Source organism: Salvelinus sp. IW2-2015, linkage group LG4q.1:29 (assembly GCF_002910315.2).
Source record: "Salvelinus sp. IW2-2015 linkage group LG4q.1:29, ASM291031v2, whole genome shotgun sequence".
NCBI lineage: Eukaryota > Metazoa > Chordata > Actinopteri > Salmoniformes > Salmonidae > Salvelinus > Salvelinus sp. IW2-2015.
This window is the reverse complement of record NC_036842.1, coordinates 11224798-11248718: the sequence shown is the minus strand read 5'-3', so window position 1 is coordinate 11248718 and position 23921 is coordinate 11224798. Positions and strand designations below refer to the sequence as shown.

The window sequence follows — 23921 nt, the reverse complement described above, 5'->3', positions numbered from 1 at the left end:
GGGTTTGTCATACGCATTGATTCCCATGTCCTTGTAGTGAACCTTTCAAAGGGTGGCAGTCAGCATCTAGCAGGGAAATCACACAGCACTACACAGATACTGTATCAGCGGATAGGCTACTTGTATGAGAGAGAAAGAGAGAGAGAGAGAGAGAGAGAGAGAGAGAGAGAGAGAGAAGAGGAGAGAGAGAGAGAGAGATAGAGAAGAGCGAGGAGAGAGGAGAGAGAGAGAGAGAGAGAAGAGAGGAGATAAGAGAGAGAGAGAGAGAGGGAGAGAAGAGAGAGAGAGTAAGAGAGAGAAGAGAGAGAGAGAGGGAGAAGAGAGAGGATAGGAGAGAGGGAGAGAGAGAGAGGAGAGAGAGAGAGGAAAAGGGAGAGAGAGTGAGAGGAGAGGAGCGAGAAGAGAGATAAGAGAGAGAAGAGAGAGGAGAGAGAGAGAGAGAAAGAGAGAGCGGAGAGAGAGAGAGAGAGACAGAGAGAAGAGAAGAGAAGAGAGCACTCCTGCATTCCACTTAGAAAAATGCTTCAAAGAGAAAAAAAAAGGATATTAGTTGAAATGCTAAATACAGTATGCCCAACTCTCCTACTGCCACACAGTATTTAATTACCCAGGAATGAAAACATATCCTATGCAGATGTGTTCGTCTTTCTGCCTGTGTAACAATGATAGTGGCTAAACAGAACATCAGCCATAGATGGTTTTCCAGAGGAACAACTCCAGAAACCCTAGAAGTTGTATCCTTTAATGTTTCCGCCTGTTTTCCCAGCTGTCATCATTGCATCTGTGGTGCATTAAAAACAAACCACATGTGTGCGACGTGGGAACACCACAGACATGTAAGCAGTATTCAGGCCTAAACAGAGCAGAACTGTACCAACCTTGTGCTCTGTGCTCTGAGCAGCCAGGACCCAGCTACTCTTACAACCCTGTCACCACGTGTGGAACCCATGCTCTGATTGAGCGCCGAGAGCTTTGAGCACTCTTTCAGAGTCAAATCTCTCTTCCCTCTCTCCCTCCCCTTCCTCCCTTCCTTCTTTCCCTCCTCCGCTCCCTTCCCTTTTTCTTCTCCCTACCCTACCCCTCTCTCTCCCTTCACTTCTATCTCTCTCTCTCCCCTACCTACCCTTCTCCCTCCCCTCTCCTTCCCTTCTTCCCTTCTCCCACCTACCCCTTCTCTCTCCCCTTCGCTTCTATCTCTTCTCTCCCTATCCCTACCCCTTCTCCTCCCTTCCTTCTTTCCTCTCTCCCTACCCTACCCCTTCTCCCTCCTTCGCTTCTATCTCTCTCTCTCTCTCCACCTACCCCTTCTCCCTCTCCCTTCCCCTTCTCCCTCTCTCCCTACTACCCCTCTCCCCCCCTTCCCTTCTTTCCCTCCTCCTCCCTACCTCCTTCCCCTCCCTTCCTCTTCTCTTCCCTCCCTCCCCCTCTCCTCTCCTCTCGCTCCCCCTCCCCTCTCCTCTCGCTCCCCCCCCTCCCTTCTCCGCGCTTCCCCCCCTCTGCTCGTCTCCAGGGAGTCATGCTTCAATACGGCGTTAGTCCCCATTGCAGGCCATGTGTAGAGGATAAGGGTGATCCCTGGTGAATAAGAGGGGAAGCGGTGTCAGGATCACAGCATCATCTCCTGTTCATAATGAAATAATGGAAAGCTAGAGCTCCCTTGGATGGAGCGTAGCGTGGGAAGGGGGATGGAAGGAAGGCATGGAATGGGGGGATGATGTGAGAATGATCTCTGTGTCAGTCCAGCCTCCACAGAGGCTCTTACTCCTGTTATTACACTGTGCTAAGTCACTTTAAGGAGGCAGCTCCTAATAACAGTCACCACGAGGAGACCTTGTCAGCTACTAACTAAGGGCTGCTCTAGAACTGTACCAGGGGGAGAACTGATAAAGCACCTCAAATCAATGTCATTGTGAGTGTATGAAAGCACCAAATCTCCAATCTAGTCTAGACAAAGTCCAAAGTGGTCTGTTAATTGCTWATGGCTAGGGCCAGTTGGATCTGCAGGGACGTTTTCTTATAAATCACTTAACAGCCTTACCGGAATAGTTATTCAGTTTAAAGTTAATTGTATTCATGTTGAAAAGGATTCCTTAGTTTGACTTAATCCCACTGTTTGACAACAATTGACTTCTGAGAGCTTAGAGAAAGTCTGCCGTCACAATTCCATCTGGCTAAATATATGACCCTGTACTGTGCTCAGTGGTGACCCGTCATGCAGGTGGGGCAGTTAAGACACACCTACTGATTCAAGGGTTTTTCTTTATTTTTACTATTTTCTACATTGTAGAATAATAGTGAAGGCATCAAAACTATGAAATAGCACATAAAATGACGTCAAATCACGTTATATCTTACAGCAACTTTGATTGGACTGATCATGTCAACATCGTACTTCAACATCACAATCTTAGCTAGCAGTCATCCTCATGAATCAAGTCAACGATCTACTGGYAAATCCTTTTCCATCCTTGTCATATGAAGATAAAATTATAGATAAAATGTATTGGTGCTCATCGGCCATTGGACATAAACATTACACAACAAGTTGGGAATCGCAAATTCAACTATGAGCGGTTTGGAATGAATCAGTGGCTAACTGCAAGCATTGCAAAGAAAKCACTAGCCTGCCATTCAGTGGAGTGGATGTGTGGTCCCATGTCTGGGTTTAAGGGTCTCTTTTCCAAGTTTAAAAKGATAAACATTCAATATTGGCCATGCTGTCAATCCAGCATGATTTCTGCCACTTTCAAAACAACTGGAAACTCGGAACTGGGAAATCTCAGAGTTCAAGACAACTGGGAACTCGGGAAAAAATGAGCTCCGAYTGGGAAAATACATTTTGAACGGTCGTCCAACTCGGAATTCCAAATCGGGAACTTGGGCCTCTTTCTARRGCTCCGACCTGAAGATCACTGATGTCATGATTCAACCTTATTTTTTTCCGACTTCCCAGTTGCCTTGAAAGCGCCATAAATCGCAAGAATGCCAGACTTTGATGACAAAAATTTGCCAACGAAGGACCGCCGCGCCACCTTCCTGTTCAAGTGAGCACAGCACAACAAGTCGAGTCCAAGAATGTATTGTATGCTGCTGTATAAATGATGTAATATGCTAATATATTGTAGTTAAGAAAGTAATACTAAGTGTATGTTGTGTCCCTTTTCCCCTAATAATTTAGCCTACTGTTCTGACTTGGTGGTGCACATGTAGCCTATTAATAGATGGATCACTAGTCACTTTAAATAATGCCACTTTAAATAATGCCACTTTAATAATGTTTACATCTTACATTACTCATATCACATGTATATACTGTATTTTATACCATCTACTGCACCTTGTCAATGCCGCTCGCTCATCGAAATACTTATATGTACATATTCTCATTCACCCCTTTAGATTTGTGTGTATTAGGTAGTTGATGGGGAATTGTTAGATCACTTGTTAGATATTACTGCACTGCTGGAACTAGAAGCACAAGCATTTCGCTACACTCGCATTAACATCTGCTAACCATGTGCATGTGACCAATAAWTTTTTTGGGATTTGATTGTATAGCCTGTTTTAGAGAAATGTCATTATCGAATATTGAAAGAGCTTTCATTGTCTGCTTACATGCCCCCTTTATTCATCCCTCGGTTCTGACTTAGTGTACAAGGAGAATACTGTAATAACGGCCAGTGTTCTGAATTCTGTCCCTGTACATTTCAAAAGTGCTGAACAAATATTTATATTGACTATATCCATCCCAGCTCGCTCATTAATGTCTTAATCGAAATGACGGATTGCCTCTTATCACTCGTYATCCCCTTATGCCAAAGTTTGTACATMTCAATTGTCAGTAGAAACCACATTTGTTTAAGCAAGTCAGCCATAACAGCCATGTCTTTTAAAAAGGGAGTAAATGAGGCTGAATGAACTGTTTCGCTGCCAGACAAGACTCCGCTGATATCTTGGTGTAGCAGTGGTAAGGTGTTGGGATGAGGCCCTAGCAGTTTGTGGGCACCGTTTGTCACTGTTATAGTCCAATGAATGCATTGTTTAGTGTTGTGTTGTGTAGTGGCTTTGCTGGCATGCATATTCTTTTTTAATGTAGCACTGACTGTGCTATATTAAGAAAACCATTGTTTTCGTCACTTTATTCAAACACACATAAAAAATACTATACACCAACCCACTTTGAGACTGTACCACACTTCCTCCTCCTTAGACAGACCCATAAAGACCCATACCTGAGTTGGGGACGATGAGGTGCCCCCCTAGAGAGTTGAAGGAGCCCAGGGCGGTACAGGAGGGGTCCCTGGTACCGGTACGGAGCAAAGTCTGGGTTTGGGTCCTTCTMCCCATGGTGTCCCCATCCAGCAGGCAGTGGGGCAGCTTGGGGGACAGCTTAGAGGAGAAGTCAGACAGGTCCTCGGAGGGGGTGACCAGACCAGAGGAGTTGTAGACCTTGATCTTCAGGTTGGGCAGGGGGTCCAGGAGGGGGGAGTTGGTCATGGGGATCTTGTTGTCCACGTCGTGGAGGGCGTAGACCGGACCGCGGTACATGGCTGCCGCAGAGGTCAGGTCAGGGGGTGCCGTCAGAATGTCAGCTGGGGACAGGAGAGGACAACGGTGATGTCAGTGGTAAGACTATGGTGTAAGGAGAGGTGCAGTCAGACAAACACATCATCAGGACCGGTCAGTATTTTCCTGTTACAGGCCTAATGCAGACGTTTTTTATATCAATATAAAATCATTTCATTCGTAACAATGACCTTAATGGATTTCCATTGATAAAAAAAGGCTTTTTAGAAAAACACTTTCTCAAGCAAGACTTTTGCTGGTCGTCTGTCTGGGAGTGGTCTGAGTGGGGAGGGGAAAACTGAAAATGTGCTGTTATTTGCAGAGAGGTTTGGAACTCTCTTTGTTATTGGTCTATTAACCAATTTACTGCCTGGTGATGTCAAGCCAAAACTCTCGCCCATGCAAACATGCTGATTAGAAGGTCCTGTGTAGATTGTACAGGAAGTAACACATTCTTTCACACTTTTACAGTGTTAGTTCTATCAGCTGCTGTTCAACATGATATGAAACATAGGAAAAAACTGATAAGATGCTTTGGGTAATATTTATTTTTAGCTTTCGGTTACATTTTTTGTGGGGTTACACGGCTGGTTTCAGCTCTCTCCTGCTTAAACTCTACTAAACTGTGTTGAGTTACGTGTTTACTTGACAACTCTACACATAAACCGTGGGAAGAGTCCTGTTGCTCAGAGCTCCAGCCCTAACTATAGCTGTGCAGCACGGTGTGTCATAAGGAACAGATGGCATCATTATATAGCAGTTTACTTAACAGGTACACACATGAATATTCATGGTTGGTGTTGAGTGGGCCGGTGGGGACTGTTACAGCAACAGACTCTGTGACTTCACACTGCTCCTCATCCTCTCTACCGTACACAGTGTAAGAGAAATTGAAATCATGTAAATATGTATTTACCACAACGGTAAATAGCTAGCGGTGGGATTTGAATAGTGAGCCTATTTGGATTCAAAATCAAAATCAACATTGTGTCGTCGTCATGTGGCGTGTTTACCTGAGGGCTGACGACAACGCACAGAGAGGTAAATGAAGCACCTGTAGTGTTGTCTAATGTCTCTCTTTGTCTCTATTTCTCTCTGCCAGGTGCAGGCTGCCATAGCAACCCGAGTTGGTTGATGTAAGCTTTAGGGGTCCTTGGAACTGGCATCTCTTTTTATATCCCTCTTCCTGTCTCTGAACTGGCATCTCTTTTTATATCCCTCTTCCTGTCTCTGAACTGGCATCTCTTTTTATATCTCTCTCTGTCCATCGCCTGACTTAATCACCCCAGCCTAAATCTAACAACACCCTCTCCACCGAAATATCAAACTGTTCAAGCCACATGCCTCCGTCTCCCTACTTCCCCAGTCCCAACCTTTCAGCACGGCCTCTGTCCTCAGCCCAGTCAATCCTGTCCTGACCAAATCTAATTACAGTTGAATACCCCACACACAGAGAGACGTAATTAAGCCTTAATGATAGCTGCTAGATTGCCCTCCCTCCCTACTTCCTAGTGACCGGCATTCTAATAGAGCCAGTCTCATCACTTCGCCCACACAAACATCCTGGGTAACCTTTCTCTGCTCCCACCTCATCTCATCTGCAGTCAAACACCACATCTGCATTCAGATCATTATCTCTGACACACATCCGCTTTCAGCGTGTCTGAGCCAATTAGGTCTGTCTGTCTCAGCAGGTTAATGATATGGGCAGAGAAGTCAACTTCCTGGTAGAGACCTCATCATTAACACATCACACAGATAGGGAGGTTGTGCGACACTCATTTATCAGCTGTTGTTCTGATACGAAAATACACAAACACACACACACCCCTCCTCCTGACTCCCACCTGTTCGGGCCGTCTTGATGCTGACGGGCTGGAAGCCCCCGTTGAGGGCCGAGGTGTCTATGATGTCAGAGTCAAAGTCGCGGTGGTTCTTCCTGTAGACGAACAGCGCCACRATGACGGAGATGACCAGACACATGATCACAGCGATGACGACGCCAACGTACAGCGCAACGTCATCTGTACTGGGGGCAGCTGGGGGAGAGAAAAGGAGAGAGAGAAGGAGAGAGAGGAGAGGAGAGAGAGAGGAGAGAGAGAGAGGAGAGAGAGAGAGAGGAGAGAGAGAGAGGAGAGAAGAGAGAAGAGAGAGAGAGAGAGAGAGAGAGAGCGAGAGAGAGAGAGGAGAGTCTTTACTATGTAATCACTATAGGGTACATTTAACTCCATTAGTCACCGTGATAGGCAGTTGTATTATCAGTCTTGCTAATAAATATTGTCTTCTAATAAAGGACAGTATCAGTACCCCAATATCCTGCTCATTGAGTATTTAATAATCAGTTCACTCATCGACATATCTATGAATTCATTTGGTTCACTATACACAAATCCACCTTTGCATCACACGCCCTTCTATAAAAAGACGTGTAGGTGTTGTTGGAGTATATGCACTGCGCATGGAATGTTCAAGGACATAGTGAAATGTCAAACCCTACTGGTCCAATGTCCTTGATAATTGACAGTTTTAGTGTGCCAGGAGTTTAGAGTTGAATGAGTGCATGATTTAGATGACAACATTACAAGAGAGCTTGAGAGAGAGAGAAAGAGAGAGAGAAAGAGAGAGAGAACAGAGAGAGAGAGGAAAGAGAGAGAGAGAGAGAGAGAGAGAGAGGAGAGAGAAGAGAGAAGAGAGAGAGAGAGAGAGAGATGACCAGAGACAGAACAGAGACAGAGACAGAGACAGAGACAGAGACAGAGACAGAGACAGAGAGAGAGAGAGAGAGATGAGAGAGATAGAGAGAGAGAGAGAGAGGAGAGAGAGGAGAGAGAGGAGAGAGAGGAGAAGGGGTAGAAAGAAAGAAAGAAAGAAAGAAAAGAAAGAAAGAAAGAGAAGAGAGAGAGAGAGAGAGAAAGAGAGAGAGAGAAGAGAGGGAAAGAGAGAGAGAGAAGAGAAAGAGACTATAGAGGGGTGGGATATTGATGACATGCATGAAGCATTCCTCCGTTACCACTGGTATGCATTACCATTAGCTCTGAATAACACAGTTACTACAGTACAGTAATAGCATAGATCAATGACACATCTGTGAAGCATAGGTTCTAACAAGCAGATCAAAACCCTGGTTCAAAAAGATATGTTGGTCAGCTGTTAATTACAGGGATCTGTGATTGAGTACATACACTAACATTCCTCTATTTCTCCGGCTTTGTTCTCACATTTCTATGATAAGATCTAGAAATATATTTCTCCTTTCATCTCTCCCTCCCAGAGCTTTTCTTCCAGCTGGGGAATGGGTGATTTTAAGAGCAGAGGTTTGGTTCTGTTCGTTCTAATGGCTGTGTGTGGAACCCAGACTGTAATGACAGGCCATCATTATAGTGGGACAGTTGAAGATGGATGGCCTTGGAAACAGTGTCAAAGCCTTTTGTGATGTTGGTAATTGTAAAGAATATCCTTCACTGTCAAAAAACTGACATGTGAAAAATAGAGCCTTCTTTACAGGTGTCTAAATGCCACTGGAAAAGTGTGTGTGTGCGGGGGAGTGTGAGAGAGAGAGACAGAGAGGGAGAAAGACAGAGAAAGTTAGAGGAGGGGGAGAGAGAGGGGAGAAAGAGAGACAGAAAGACAGACAGAGCAGAGCAGAGAGAGGAGAGAGATTGAGTGAAAACCGAAGAAGAACAAAGGATTTGAAGCCGTGTATGGTGAGATGTCGTGAGGGACAAATCAACACTAATAGATGGGAGTCCATAAATTATCAGTAATCAAAAGAGAACATCATGGTACAAAGGCTCAGATCAAAGAGCCATTGATGGCTTCATTCTGTATGACTGGAAAATGGATTCCAAATGGTGTTGATCAATGGTGTACCAGTAGATGGCAGTATTAACCACAGCTCCAGCCCCCACAGCCATAAATCACTAACCGGTATGAACGTTGGACCATTTGCGTATATTAGCCTGATGTCTTTAAGTGATGCAGATGGCACTCAATCTGAGTCCTCTATTTTCACATGCGGGGGTGGGAGGAAGAGGGGGCAAGAGGGAGTACTTAGGCAGCAGAAGAAATGTTCTGGGAGAACGGAAAAGTATGGTAAATGGAAATATGCGCTGTAGGCTTTTTCTCGCATTACGTGAGCTGTGCCGTTCTGTCGTAGCATATAGGATGTCAGTGTTGTCTACAGTATCATAATGCAGTGCTGCTGTCGAGTTTAGTCTTTCTACTGTCTGTTTGAGTATAGTCATCGTCAGCTGGTTGGGCGTTCGTTCAGACAATGTTTAAAGGCACTAATCAGCGTCCAGGATCAAAGCAGTGCTGCCCGCTGCCCTTCACATACAGTGTAATGATGGTGTGCCAACACATTAATATCCTGAACGCAGCCCTGCCCCAGAGAAGAGCAGCCTTTTGACCCCGACATCATCTGAGTTGACCCAGCCTTGACCCTGACATTATTTGTATTTTTTTATTCTCTATGCACACTCACAGGACTCTACACACTCACGCACACCCTTGACCCTGACATTATTTGTATTTTTTTATTCTCTATGCACACTCACAGGACTCTACACACTCACGCACACTGGCACTCCAACACACACACACACACACACACACACACACACACACACACACACACACACACACACACACACACACACACACACACACGCACAACAACACCCCACACACACCAAGACACACACACAAATTTGCTCACACACACATTTAAATTTATTGCACACACATTTATACTGAATTCTATCACACACAATTTATATACTGATTCTACACACACACGCACACATACAATCATCATCATACACTGCTGCTACTCTGTTTATCATATATCCTGATGCCTAGTCACCTTACCCCTATACATATCTACCTCCATCACTCCAGTATCCCTGCACATTGTAAATATGGTACTGGAACTTACCTTGTATATAATATGCTTACTTACTTACTTTATCGTGTTCTTCGTATTTCTTATTTTTATTTCTCGTGTGTTTTTGTTCTACCTTATGTTATGTTAAGTACTACATCGATATTGAATACAATTACTGAATTGTTGGGTTTAGAGCTGGCAAGAAAGGTGTTTCACTGTACGTCTGCACGCGACATTAAAACTTGAAACATCAGACGGGAAGATAAATTGACAATGGCTCGCTATTTAAAGGGAAACACTTAAGCATTTAGTGGCCATTTCACAAATGACATCTTGGGTTAGGAAGGTTATGTATTTGCCAGAAGTGCAGAGCGCCATGCAGGATTAAAACGCCACAATACAATAACAGATCATGTTAGTTTGGTTGAAGGTTTATGAATGCATGAATAAGGCAGATGACGTGCGGTGATTCCAGTACGCAGGCATCTTAACACATTCACTTCTTTCAACCCCTATCAGCTCACCCTATGCAGCCCTCAGTATACCCCTTGTCTGAACATAGAYATCACATTAAAGACAGCAGATTCTCCACAGATACATATGTTAGGCCCCTAATCCCCACTCTGACACACAGCAGAGGAGAGAACAAAACAGCCAGAATCAAATGATGAAAGTCTGAAAATGTAATTTCACTGTGCTCCCTTTGCCAAGCTCCCCTGCAGTTATTTAACATACATCCCCACCTTCGAAGAATCTCCTAGCCGTGCTTTGATGAGAAAGGCAGCAACCTGCTAAGTGCGAGCATTAAAATGTGTCACTTAGATTAATACATCCCTTTGAACACGAGCAACTGTCGGAAAAGGAGAAAAATCAAACACTTCATTTTCTACGTAGAGGCGCAGCCCGAGAAAAAGGTAAAGGAGAGAGCGAGAGCAGACATAGAGGAGTAATATTTCTGGCAGACTCGGTGCCTCAGTCTTGGATGGACTCAACTAATACAAAAATGGACAACCTGACCAGAGAGGTCTAGGATCTTAAGAACAGTTTGCAGTTCTCCCATAGAGAGGTTGATGTCCTAAAAGAGACTTATAGCCAGATGACAACAAACTGTAAATCCAGGCAAGACGACATCAGCACTGTCTGTGAATCATTATTACAGATGACAGGGAAAACAGAGAGACAATCCTGGAGAAATAACATTGTTGTGGATGGCCAGAGTCTCCACATGAGACCTGGACGGAGTCTGAGGAGCTGCAGATCAGAGGAAGATTGAGGTGGAGCACGCCCACAGGTCTGGAAAACCTGCAACCAGCCCAGGTGACACACCCAGGCTAATAGTGGTCAAGTTCCTAAGGTATAAGAACAAGATGGCTGTTCTGGAGAGAGCCAAGAACTTGAGAGGAACCAATATCTTCCTTAATGAGGACTACTCGAAAGTTTTACACCAGAGGCGGAAATAACTTATCCCAGCCATGAAAGCTGCCAGAGAGYGTGGGGACATTGCTTACATCCACTACAACAGGCTCATTGTCCCCCCTCCCTCCCAAAGGAGTGGGAGGAGTGAGAGAGCCTAGCTTCCGGGTCACTAGCTTTAGCCCCACATCCCAAACGCACACATACACTAACTGACACTCACAAGTGCCTGATTGACTGACTCTATTAGCCAGAACAATGTCCTTGCCAATCATTGTGTGTTTGTTTATTTTTTCTTCATGTTATGTCCATCTCCGATACCCAGGAAAGAGTTTAAAATAACCCATATTAATATACACCGAGTGTACAAAACATTCTGAACACTCTTTCCTAAATCTTTCCATGACATACAGTGCATTAGGAAAAGTATTCAGACCCCTTGACTTTTTCCACATTTTGTTACGTTACAGCCTTGTTACGTTCTAAAACGGATTAAATACTTGTTTTCCCTCATCAATCTACACACAATACACCATAATGACAAAGTAAAAACAGGTTTTAAGAAATGTTTGCAATTGTATTAAACATTTTTTTTTTTTTTTTTTACTTATTTAAACATTAAGTATCTCAGAGCCTTTTGCTAAGAGACTCGAAATTGAGGTCTCAGGTGCATCCTGTTTCGCATTGGAGTGAGCATTCGCACTTGCGGAGCATTGTTTTGTACAAACTTGATTGGAGTCCACTTGTGGTAACAGTTCAATTGATTGGACACTGATTTAGAAAGATACTACACACCCAATCTATATAAGGTCCCAACAGTTGAAAAGTGCGCATGTCAGAGCAAAAAACCCTGAGCACAAGAAGTTCAAAAATTGTTCCGTGGTGCTCCGAGACAGGATTGTGTCGACGTGGCACAGATCTGGGGAAGGGTACCGCAAAACAATTCTTCTCTCGTTTGGCCTCCATCATTACACACTCGTGGCCGGCGGTCCAATCATTTTAAATGGAAGAAGTTAAGAACCAACCAACACTTTCCTAGTACCTGGCTGCCCGGCCAAACCTGAGCAATCGGGGGAGAAGGGCCTTGGTCAGGGAAGGTGAATCAGACGCTGGAAATGTTCACCGTCTGACAGAGCTCCAGAGTTCCTCTGTGGAGATGGGTTGAACCTTCCACGAAGGAAACCATACTGGGCAGCACTCCACCAATCAGGCCTTTATGGTAGGTGGCCAGATCGGAAGCCACTCCTCAGTAAAAGGCACATGACAGCCCGCTTGGAGTTTGCCAAAAGGCACCTAAAGGACACGCAGAGCATGAGAAACAAGATTGAAACCAAGATTGAACTCTTTGGCCTGAATGCCAAGTGTCACGTCTGGAGGAAACCTGGCATCATCCCTACGGTGAAGCATGGTGGTGGCAGCATCATGCTGTGGAGATGTGTTTCAGCGGCAGGGACTGGGAGACWAGTCAGGATTGAGGGAAAGATGAACGGATCAAAATACAGAGAAATCCTTGATGGAAACCTGCTTCAGAACACTCTGAGGTCTGAGGTCCTCTGAGGTCCTCAGACCTTCCAGCAGGACAACGACCCTGAGCACACAGCCAAGACAAGGCAGGAGTGGCTTCAGGACAACTCTCTGAATGTCATTGAGTGGCCCAGCCAGATCCTGGACATCCAACCTGACAGAGCTTGAGAGGATCTGCAGAGAAGTATGGGAGAAACTCCTCAAATACAGGTGTGCTAAGCTTGTAGTGTCATACCCAAGAAGACTCAACGTTGTAATCGCTGCCAAAGGTGCTTCAACAAAGTACTGAGTAAAGGTTCTGAAWACTTACGTAAATGTGATATTTCAGTTTATTATTAATACATTTGCAAACATTTCTAAAAACCTATTTTGGCTTTTTTTGTTAATGTGTGTAGATTAGATTTTTTTTCTACCTTTTTYGAATAAGGCTGTAACGTAACAAAATGTGGAAAAAGTCAAGGGGTCTGAATTTTTTCCAAATGCACTGTAGGCTGACCTGGTGAATCCAGGTGAAAGCTATGATTCTTTATTGAYGTCACTTGTTAAATCCACTTCAATCAGTGTAGATGAAGGGAAGGAGACAGGTTAAAGAGGCATTTCCAAGCCTTGAGACAATTGAGACATGGACTTTGTATGTATGCCATTCAGAGGGTGAATGGGCAAGACAAAAGATTGAAGTGCCTTTGAACAGGGTATGGTAGAAGGTGCCAGGCACACCAGTTTGAGTGTGTCAAGAACTGCAACGTTGCTGGGTTTTTCACACTCAACTGTTTCCCATGTGTATCAAGAATGGTCCACCACCCAAAGGACATCAAGCCAACTTGACATAACTATGGGAAGCATTGGAGTCAACATGGCCAGCATCCCTGTGGAACGCGTTCGACACCTTGTAGAGCCCATGTGAATTATGGCTGTTCTGAGGGCAAAAGGGATGCAACTGAATATTATGTTAATATTAACGTTTCACTCAGTGTATGTGGCCTTAGAAATAAGATTCATGAAATCAATAACTTGCTAAGATCAGATAACATTCATATATTGTCCATCTTTGAGACTCACTTAGAGAATTCCTTTGATTATACAGCAGTAGCAATGCAGGGATATAACATCTACAGAAGAGACAGGAATGCCTATGGAGGAGGTGTTGCTGCATATATTCAGAGCCATATTCCTGTAAAGCTTGGAGAGGATCTCATGTCTAATGCTGTTGTAGTGTTGTGGTTGCAGGTTCACCTGCCTCATCTAAAGCCTATTATTTTGGGGTGATGCTWTAGGCCACCAACTGCTAACATTCATTATCTGGATGTGTGTGCAATTCTTGATAATTTGTGTGATTTTAACAGAGAGTTGTATTTTTCATGAAGCTGTCCACTCAAGAGGAAGCTACTCATTATAACCACTGTCTGTAATCTAGTTCGGGTTATTAATCAACCTACCAGGGTATTTACAAACAGTACAGGAACTACATCATCCACGTGTATTGATCACATTTTCACCAATGCTGTAGAGCTCTGCTCTGAAGCTGTATCCATACCCATTGGATGTACTGACCATAATATAGTGGCCATATCTAGAAAAGCCAAAGTTCCAAAGGCTGGGCCTAAAATAGTGTATAAGAGATCATACAAAGCTTTTGTACTGATTCCAATGTTAAAGATAGAAAAATATTTGTTGGTTTGATGTATGTAATATGGAGCATCYAGATGCTGCACTTGATCCATTTATGAAATAGTTTCTTCCAGTTATTTACAAGCATGCAACTATTAAGAAACTGACTGTTAGAACTGTTAAGGCTCCATGGATTGATGAGGAATTGAAAAGCTGTATGGTTGAGAGGGACGAGGCAAAAGAATGACGAATAAGCCTGGCTGCTCATTTGATTGGTAAATCTACTGTATTTGAGAAATGTGACTAAACTGAACAAAAGCAAGAAGAAATGGTATTATGAAACCAAGATAATTACATAAAGAAAATGGAAAAAGCTTTGGGATACTTTAAATGAATGTATGGGCAAGAACGACTATTCAAACTCCACCTTTCATTGAATCAGATGGCTCATTTATCCACAAACCTTTTGATTTTAATGCCAATTACTTTAATGACTATTTAATTGGCAAAGTAGGCAAACTAGGCATGAAATGACAACAACAAAACTGCGAGCCATCATTTCAATGCATAAAATACCTAACAATGAAGAGAAAAGCATTGAATTTAGATTTAGTGCGGTGAGGCAGAAAAATTATTGTTGTGAATCAAAAAGGAAACCAACTTGTATTGACAACTTAGATAGAAAATATTTGTCCTCAGACCTGGAGGGAAGCAAAGTAATTCCCGCACCCAAATTGGAAATGCCCCCTTACTATGGCTTCTAACAATGACTCGACCAATCAGCTTTCATGACGACTCTTAGCAAACTTTTGCGAAAGAATTTGACACGAACCAATGCTATTTGTCTGTAAACAAATGTACAAAAGAGTTTTCAGAATGATACTAATAGAGAGGGGCACCTCAACATTACTGCACTGGACAACAAAGGACAGTGATTGTTGAAAGAAATTGATAATAGAAAGGATTGGATGGGAGTGTGTTGTTAGATCGGGCAGCTTGAACGGCCTGTTGATTTATTCACATTAACCTAGTTGTCCGTGTGAACAAACGTATGTGTTTGGTTTTTCAACACATATAACTCCATATTGTGTCAGAGCATCATCTCATCTCAATGAGAACTTAGTATTCTGCTTTAAGTGCAGAGTCGTTAACAACATGTATATAGTGTGGTGACACCGCAGGGCAGCTCTCCTTGGTCCTTTACTCTTTTTCATTTTTACCAATGATCTGCCACTGGCATTAAACAATGCCTGTGTGTGATTTAGTGAAATCAATGCAGCCCTAAACAGAGTTTCTTGTCAGTTTTAGAACGGCTTGCTAGTAATTAAACTAGTCCTGAACATCTCTAAAACTAAGAGTATTTGTTACAAATCATTCACTAAGTTCTAGACTAGGCTGAATCTTGATGATATGATAATGTGGCTGTTTGAGCCAAGTTGAGGAGGCTACATTACTTTGTGTTACCTTGAATTGTAAACTGTCATGGTTGATTCAATGGTTATAAAGATGCGCACTGACACACATACTTACCCCACCAGACATGGCCACCAGGGGTCTTTTCACATCCCAAATCCAGAACCAATTCAAAAAACGTACAGTATTATATAGACCGTGATTGCATGGAACTCCCTTCCATCAAAGATTTACTAAAGTGATCAGCAAACAGATAAAGCAACAACGCTTCCCCTATTTGACCTAGATATTGTGTTGTATATACTGATATGTAGGCTATGTGTGACATTTTACATTGATGTCATTCTTGTCCTGTTCTTGAACTGTTCTTGTCTATTAAGATTCTGTATTATTTCATGTTTCATGTTTTGTGTAGACCCCAGGAAGAGTAGGTGCTGCTATCGTAACAGCTAATGGAGATCCTAATAAAAACCAAATCCCTGTGACTGGTAAGACAAGTGGCAGGCTGGCAGCGTAGAGACAATGAGCACCAACATGATAGACGGGCACTACCAGCCAAGGGTAAGAGGGCCAGTCAGGGTGAAAACAGATAGTCAAGCAGCCAAGGTACGCGATACGAGAGAAAGCAGAGAGACAGAAAGGTAGAGAGAGGGAGCTACCACAGGAGGCTAGGGGGAGTGAAAGAAGGAGTGTGAGGCATGACAGGGTACAGGGCAGTGATTATGGAGGACAATGGGAAATAAGGTTGACACTTTATTTGACAGGGTATATATAAGGTCTTTATGCACTGTCATCTGACCAAATAACTATGTAAAAACATCATTGCGAATAGGAAAGTGGAGCAATGTTTGCAAATGCCTGCTTGTTAGATGCTTGTTATGCAGATACTGTAAAGACCTCATGCATATACCTCGCCATGAAAGTGTGTCTCGTGAAAAAAAAGAACAAAAAAAGGAATGAATACATAAATAAAAACAATAACTCACATGGATATCCCAAATCAATCTTGTCTTTGTTGAATTCAGAGGACTTCTGATAAAAGGAACCTTGGGGAGAGGAGGGAGAGTGGGGAGAGGAGGGAGAGGGGGAGGAGGTGGGACAGGAGGATGAAAATCAAATTTAAAAGAAACAGAAAAACAAACAATGCAACAGAGAAGGCATGAGGAATGATGGCACAGGGAAACAATCTCTCTTGATCTGGACGCTCCCCTCTCCTCTCTCAGTCTCTATGGGCCGTGCGTGGAGAGAGGGAGGAGAGGAGCAGGGGCGTCGGAGGAGAGGACGAGAGGAGGAGGGCCTGTGGGGAAGTGGTGTTATCCATCAGCTGCATGGGTTTAGTGCTTTAGCAGCACTAGCGAATGGCTGTGGGGAGAGGAGGAGAGGAGGAATGGAGAGGAGGAGAGGAGGAATGGAGAGGAGGATGGGAGGAGGAGCTAGCTGAGGCTGACAGACAGCAGGAGAATGCCAGGGTCAATAGCACCGACAGCGCTGCATCTGTCACAGCTGGGCTGGGGAATCACCTCCCACATTAGAGGTGGAGGGGTAGAGGAATGGTCGAGCTGTATGAGGGAAGGTCAAAATGGAAATGACTGAACACACCACACATATCCATACTGTGTTGACACTTACTGTGCTTTAAAGGCCTAAACACAACGCCACAAAAACAATAAACACCCCAGAGAACGCACACTAAACACACACAGACGCGTTTCCAGGGAACACACACAGTCACACGCATCACTCCATCACCTGGGACATACACAAACAGACAAACAATGAGCTCCTGATGGAGAGGAAGAGGGGGGATAGGTAGACAAGTCAATGGACAGTCAAATCTATAGTGTGATAGATGGGGTGAGTGTGTACATGTAATCAGACTGAGGAGACCGAGACAGAGAGCCGGGGGAGTTGACTGTCAGAACAGGCCTAAATGATGGGACCTCTGGACCCATCCTGCTTACTTATATTCATGCTGAGTGAGTCTGTTGCCACTGTAAAAACCTGCTTTAGCGAGAGCTTCCTAAAGGAAACCAACGCTGTAGACCCCGTTTCCATTGGGGCTGTTCTTTCAACGTGACAAGGCTGAGCTGTGGACGAGAGAGGTGCTCCTACTGGAAATCATTGTCTATTCTTCAGTCATTTGTTCAGATGCTTTCTGAATAGTAATATGACTGGTTTCTACATCTGTGTCCCCAACAACAGGCATGGCTGGCTAAAGTAGTCTTTATAATTGATTGATTCCCATATGTACTGTATCTTAGCGACAGTTGAAGTCGGAAGTTTTTCACAATTCCTGACAATTAATCCTAGTAAAGATTCCCTGTCTTAGGTCAGTTAGGATCACCACTTTATTTTAAGAATGTGTAATGTCAGAATAATAGTAGAGAGAATGATTTATTTCAACTTATATTTCTTTCATCACATTCCCAGTGGGTCAGAAGTTTACATACACTCAATTAGTATTTGGCAGCGTTGCGTTTAAATTGTTTAACTTGGTCAAACGTTTTAGGGTAGCCTTCCACAAGCTTCCCACAATAAATTGGGTGAATTTTGGCCCATTCCTCCTGACAGAGCTGGTGTAACTGAGTCAGGTTTGTAGGCCTCCTTGATCGCAAAAACTTTTCAGTTCTGCCCACAAATTTTCTATAGATTGCGCGTCAGAGCTTTGTGATGGTCACTCCAATACCTTGACTCTGTGTCTTTAAGCCATTTTTGCCACAACTTTGGAAGTATGCTTGGGGTCATTGTCCATTTGGAAGACCCGTTTGCGACCAAGCTTTAACTTCCTGACTGATGTCTTGAGATGTTGCTTCAATATATCCACATAATTTTCCATCCTCATGATGCCATCTATTTTGTGAAGTGCACCAGTCCCTCCTGCCAGCAAAACACTCCCACAACATGATGCTGCCACCCCGTGCTTCACAGTTGGATGGTGTTCTTTGGCTTGCAAGCCTTCCCCTTTATCCTCCAAACATAACGATGGTTATTATGGCCAAACAGTTCTATTTTTGTTTCATCAGACCAGAGGACATTTCTCAAACAAAGTACGATCTTTGTCCCCATGGGCCAGTTGCAAACCGTAATCTGGCTTTTTTTGGCCGTTTTGGAGCAGTTCCTTCCTTGCTGAGCGGCCTTTCAGTGTATTTCGATTATAGGACTCGTTTGACTGTGGATATAGATACTTTTGTACCTGTTTCCTCCAGCATCTTCACAAGGTAATTTGCTGTTGTTCTAGGATTGATTTGCACTTTTTGCACCAAAGTATGTTCATCTCTAGGAGACAGGAACGCGTCTCCTTCCCTGAGCGTATGACGGGTACGTGGTCCCATGGTTGTTATACTTGTGTTCTATTGTTTGTACAGATGAACGTGGTACGTTCAGGTGTTTGGAAATTGCTCCCAAGGATGAAACCAGACTTGTGGAGGTCTACAATTATTTTTTCTGCAGGTCCTTGCTGATTTCTTTTGATTGTCCTATTGATGTCAGAAAAAGAGCAGTGAGTTTGAAGGTTAGGCCTTGAAATACATGCACAGGTACACCTCCAATTGACTCAATTATGTCAATTAAGCCTATCAGAAGCTTCTAAAGCCTTGACATAGTTTTCTGGAATTTTCCAAGCTGTTTAAAGGCACAGTCAACTCAGTGTATGTAAACTTCTGACCCACTGGAATTGTGATACAGTGAATTATAAGTGAAATAATCTGTCTGTAAACAATTGTTTGAAAAATGACTTGTGTCATGCACAAAGTAGATGTCCTAACCGACTTGCCAAAACTATAGTTTGTTAACAAGAAATTTGGGGAGTGGTTGAAAAACGAGTTTTAATGACTCCAACCTAAGTGTATGTAAACTTCCAACTTCAACTGTACATATTTAACATGGAATTATGCGTAAGAATCTTCCATTCCCAAAACGAGTACAATTAGACATATATTAATGTTGTTGTCTAGCCCTATCTATTTTAGTGGTAAATGTTGACTATATTACATACAATTATATAATTCAGCAAAAAAAAAAAAAAAAAATACAAGCCTTGAGGTAAATATAATACAATGTAGTGATATTTCACAGTGTCTGGTGTTTGATAAGAATAAAGGCTGGCTTAGACCTTGTGCTGCAGTCAGCCCTACCCTTTCTACAGATCGATATGTCAACAAAATGTCATCTGTCTGAGAGCGGAGTTACCACAGCCTTGGAAAACAACATCAGAATCAACTAAGACAGGGCGAAAGAGAGAGAGAGAAAGAGAGAGAGGGGGGGGGGGGGGGAGAGAGCGAGAGAAAGAGAGAAAGAGAGAGAGAGAGGCACAAACACATGAGGGACAGAGGGTCAAACTACCTTCACATTGAACTCACCACTAAGGACGGTTAGATATACTGTTACTACAGTGAAAGTCTGACCCCTTTATTCATCTATCCTTCAATATTTAGCGCCTTTTCCAGAATAAAGGTTATAAATAAGCAAGTTTGATGACGAGTATATAGTAGCAAATCAGGGTGAGCAACATTGCTATTCGTCTGACTAATTAGTTCATCAAATCAATCAGATGGATTACATTTTGCAGTGTTTAAAATTATTTATTTTTTTWAAACATGAGATCAAACTGGAACAGAATCTAATGGTCTCTATTAGTGCTGATCCCAGACCAGTGTAGAGAGAGGAAAATCAGTGGGCGAGATGAGTTCAGATTGCACACATCTTCCATTCCCAATCATATTTGCCATAATGTGAGCTTTTTAGATAATGGGCCGCTCTCCTAAATGCGGGTGGAGATGGTTATTAGCGTTGACATAAGTGGCTTCACCCTCTTAGCTTTCCTAAAATCAATCCAGGGAACGATCCTAAATCTATATGGATATGGGTATATATCCTCTGCAAACTGGCCATTAATCTAACAGAGAACTAATGCTTCTGCAATGGGCTTATTCTGGGAGAGAGCGAGAGAGAGGGGGAGAGGGAAAGAGGGAGAGAGAGAGATGGAAGGAGAGGGAGCTTCACGAGGGCTTCACAGCCCGCTGAGATAAAATAAAAAAGGCTGAAGGAAACGTTTGTTCCATCTCAAAGCTGCTATTTGAATTATTTCACCTGCATTTAAAACAACAGATCAACCACAATTTCAGTGTGACAAAGTTGTATATACACAGCTTATCCATCTTGCTAAATATGCATTAGTAATCAGTAAATGTACCGTTGTTTGTATTCATTATATTAGTGACATTCACATCATCTGGATCATACCAGTCAGACATAGGTACAATCTACATGTCATGATGGAATGTGGTGACTATATAGGTCATATTCATGGTATGGAGCAGCTATGTCTGCATTATTTACAAGTCTATTGGCTACTGTACAACATATCATATTAGTGGAATGCATGTGACCATCTGCATCCTATATGGCACATGACATGTAAAGACTGTCTGGGTTCCATTAGTGTCATATAGAACATCTGGAACGTCTGCACGGTGTTATTGGAGTGCGGTGACTGTCTGGGTTCTATTAGTGTCACACTGGAACCGTAGAGGAACCAGAGGCAGTGTGTGGGCTTCTCACCCTAAAGACTTTATTAGGAAGGGAGTGATTTAAAAAAGACTCGCCCCTTAATTTTAATTTGACAAGAACACTCTTGCTCCTGCCTACAGCGCTCTCCCCCTTTCTCTCTCGCGTTCTCTCCCTCCCTCTCAGAATTAGCAGATAAGCACGACTTCAAAGTAGAAAAGGTTTTACCCTGCGAGTCTGCAGCACACAGAACAAAGCAGCTGAAAGCTACAGCATGTTTCCAATCTCTGCAGCTCTCTGAATGTATAATAAGGGAAAAGAAGGCAGGATTGTTGGCTCAACTGAACTGTGTGTTTCTCGCTCTCCGAAAAAAAACTTCTCAAAGAGCATTTCTCCGCCTACGGAAAATCTCCAGCGGTCCGACCACAAGCTGGGTTTAGGCTGTGTTTTCAAGAGGAGTTCAGAGCAAAACAATAACATTTATAGAATGATTGCGGAGCACTAGGAGGAAATGCCAGGAAACTCTACTGCCTTCCCCCCCCCCACCTTTAATACTTCTAAAATGTTGCGAGAGAGCTACAGGGAAACAAATACTAGCCTGCTTGTCAACACATATAATTGGGCGTTCAGGAAAAGCAGCATGTCTGTGCTTGTGCTTCCTCTCATTGGACCGATGGAAGCCCGTGCTTTTTAAATTAGAGCAGCAATCGTAGTAGCTCAGCAATTATGAGCTTCCCTGTAAGTACATTATAATCACTTATCATTATTTTAAATATAGCTCCTGAATGCCCACTCTGTGACAAGGGTAATAGCTTACAGTAATGCTGCCTGGTGGTGTGGTGACGAGGCTGTTGTTTAACACACACTGACTATTCTAGATGTACTCTCTAGGGCCCAGGGCGGAACAAAGATACACATTGTCTCCTGTAATTTTACTCCAAAACAGCGGAAAGTGTGTGTGACGGAAAGAGAAAAAGTGTGTGTGTGCGTGAGTGGTAAGTGTATGTTAGTGCAAGGATGTGAATGTAAGTGTGAAACAGAGTAGAGAAAGGGATACAGGGGAAGTGGGTGGAGGTGTCTTGTGGGAGTGCAGTGAGAAACAGGATGGCTCCTAACCACACAGACAGACAGAGACAGAGACAGAGACAGAGACAGAGACAGAGACAGAGACAGAGACAGAGACAGAGACAGAGACAGAGACAGAGACCAGAGGACAGAGGAGACAAGACAGAGACAGAAGACAGAGACAAGACAGAGACAGAGACAGCAGACAGACAGACAGAAAACAGACAGACAGACAGATAGGGATCACGTAATAATGCATTGGGTTCCTACAGAGGCAGACAGAGGAGGGTAGGATAGAGTGGGGATGGTAATCATGTACTGTACTCACTCTGCATACACAGGCCATCGGTGCAGTTCTTGGACTGAAGCACCATGCCCTCACAGTCCTTCCCCCCGTTTTTGGGCGCCGGGGCGCTGCACTCCCTCCTCCTCCAGTGGGTACACTCTGTCCCACACGTGGACCATTTACTCCACTCTGTCCACAGACCATCCACTAACACACAGAGGGGAGGGAGGGAGTGGGGGGCGGGGGCATGGTGGTGGGGAGGGAGGGATGGAGGGAGGGAGGGAGGAGAGGGGGAGAAGGCATGGAGGGTGGGAGTGAGAGTGTGCGAGATTGGGTGCATGAGTATGTGACAATTAGTGGGAAAGAAACGGGGTGGGGTGGGGCGGGGCGGAGTGGGTTGGGGAAGAGTGAGAGTAAGAATGATAGATATCTATATTTATGAAAATATATAGTGCTCTGTTTGTGTTGTCCAGTAAATTGCACTCCCCTGCTCCATAAGGGCTGTGACAAGTGGCGCAGTAACTACCTGGGCACAGTGGGTTGCATGCCAGCTTCTGAATGCCTTGCCCGTCACAGATGGCGCCCCCGTTGAGCGGTGCTGGGTTGGTGCAGCTCCGCGTGCGCTTCTGGTAGCCACGGCCACAGCGACTGTTACACACCGTCCACTCTGTCCATGTTGACCAGGCGCCATTCACTGTAGAAAAACCCCAACAACATCGGAAAACAACATGTTTAACACTTTAGCAAATACAATCGTTGTCCTTTTTATAGTGGCATTGAGTGAGTCTTAGAGAATGTGAGTGTTTTCCACCAGCCCTTTTTTGCTCRAATGAACATGGCATTGAAGAATCTGTAGCACACTTGGGTTCTCCCCTGTTAGCACTGTTCATTAGTTAGCTATGTGGACAGGCTATTCTGGCTGCTGTATTTCCCATCTTCTGAATCCCTCAAATCCTTTCTTCCTTTCCTCCAATTCCATCTGCGTCTCAGTCGAAATCCAGAGCAGAATGACAGTGGGGTGTGTGGCTGAGAACACGACTGTGGCATTTCAGATGTGAGGAGCTGGAGGCCCCTCAGAGCTTACGAGGAGTGAAGCCCCAAGCATCAGACTCCACGGGAGCAGAGCCAAAGCCCTGCCTTTCTTCACTGTCTCTTTCTTTACTTATGGGGTTTATTACTCTTCCTCCTTCTCCGCCTCTCTCTTTCTCCATCCATCCCTCTCTCTGCGTGTCCTCCCCAGCCCTTTCCCAGATTCCTTGTTGTGGTGCAGGCTGGAAAACCACTGGGCTGGTCTGTCTCCTCTGGTAACGAGGGAACCTCTCTCTCTCCCTCTCCCTCTCTGTCTCTCCCTCTCTCCGTTTCTCTGTCTCTCTGTCTCTATGTCTGTCTGTGTGTTTGTGTGTATGCCTGCATACAGGGGAGGGGGACGGGGAAGAGGGACTGACGCAATCCAGGCAGAGAAAGTGGCTTCTGGTGTATTCTTTTAAGGATGAGCCAACATCAAAGCTGTCTTCCCGGCGCACTCACTCAATCCTTCCAGACTGCATTAGTGAAGGGAAAAGCCTAGAAGGGACAGCGACCCCAGTCCCTGAAGACCCCAAAGTCTGCTGACACAGATGCGCGCACACGCACACACACACACACACACACACACAC

General features: G+C 44.1%; 1 pseudogene; it reads right to left on the bottom strand.

The window, feature by feature from the left end:
- LOC111962834 (netrin receptor UNC5C-like) overlaps positions 1-23921 on the bottom strand; it is an 83917-nt pseudogene that overhangs the window by 13884 nt on the left and 46112 nt on the right.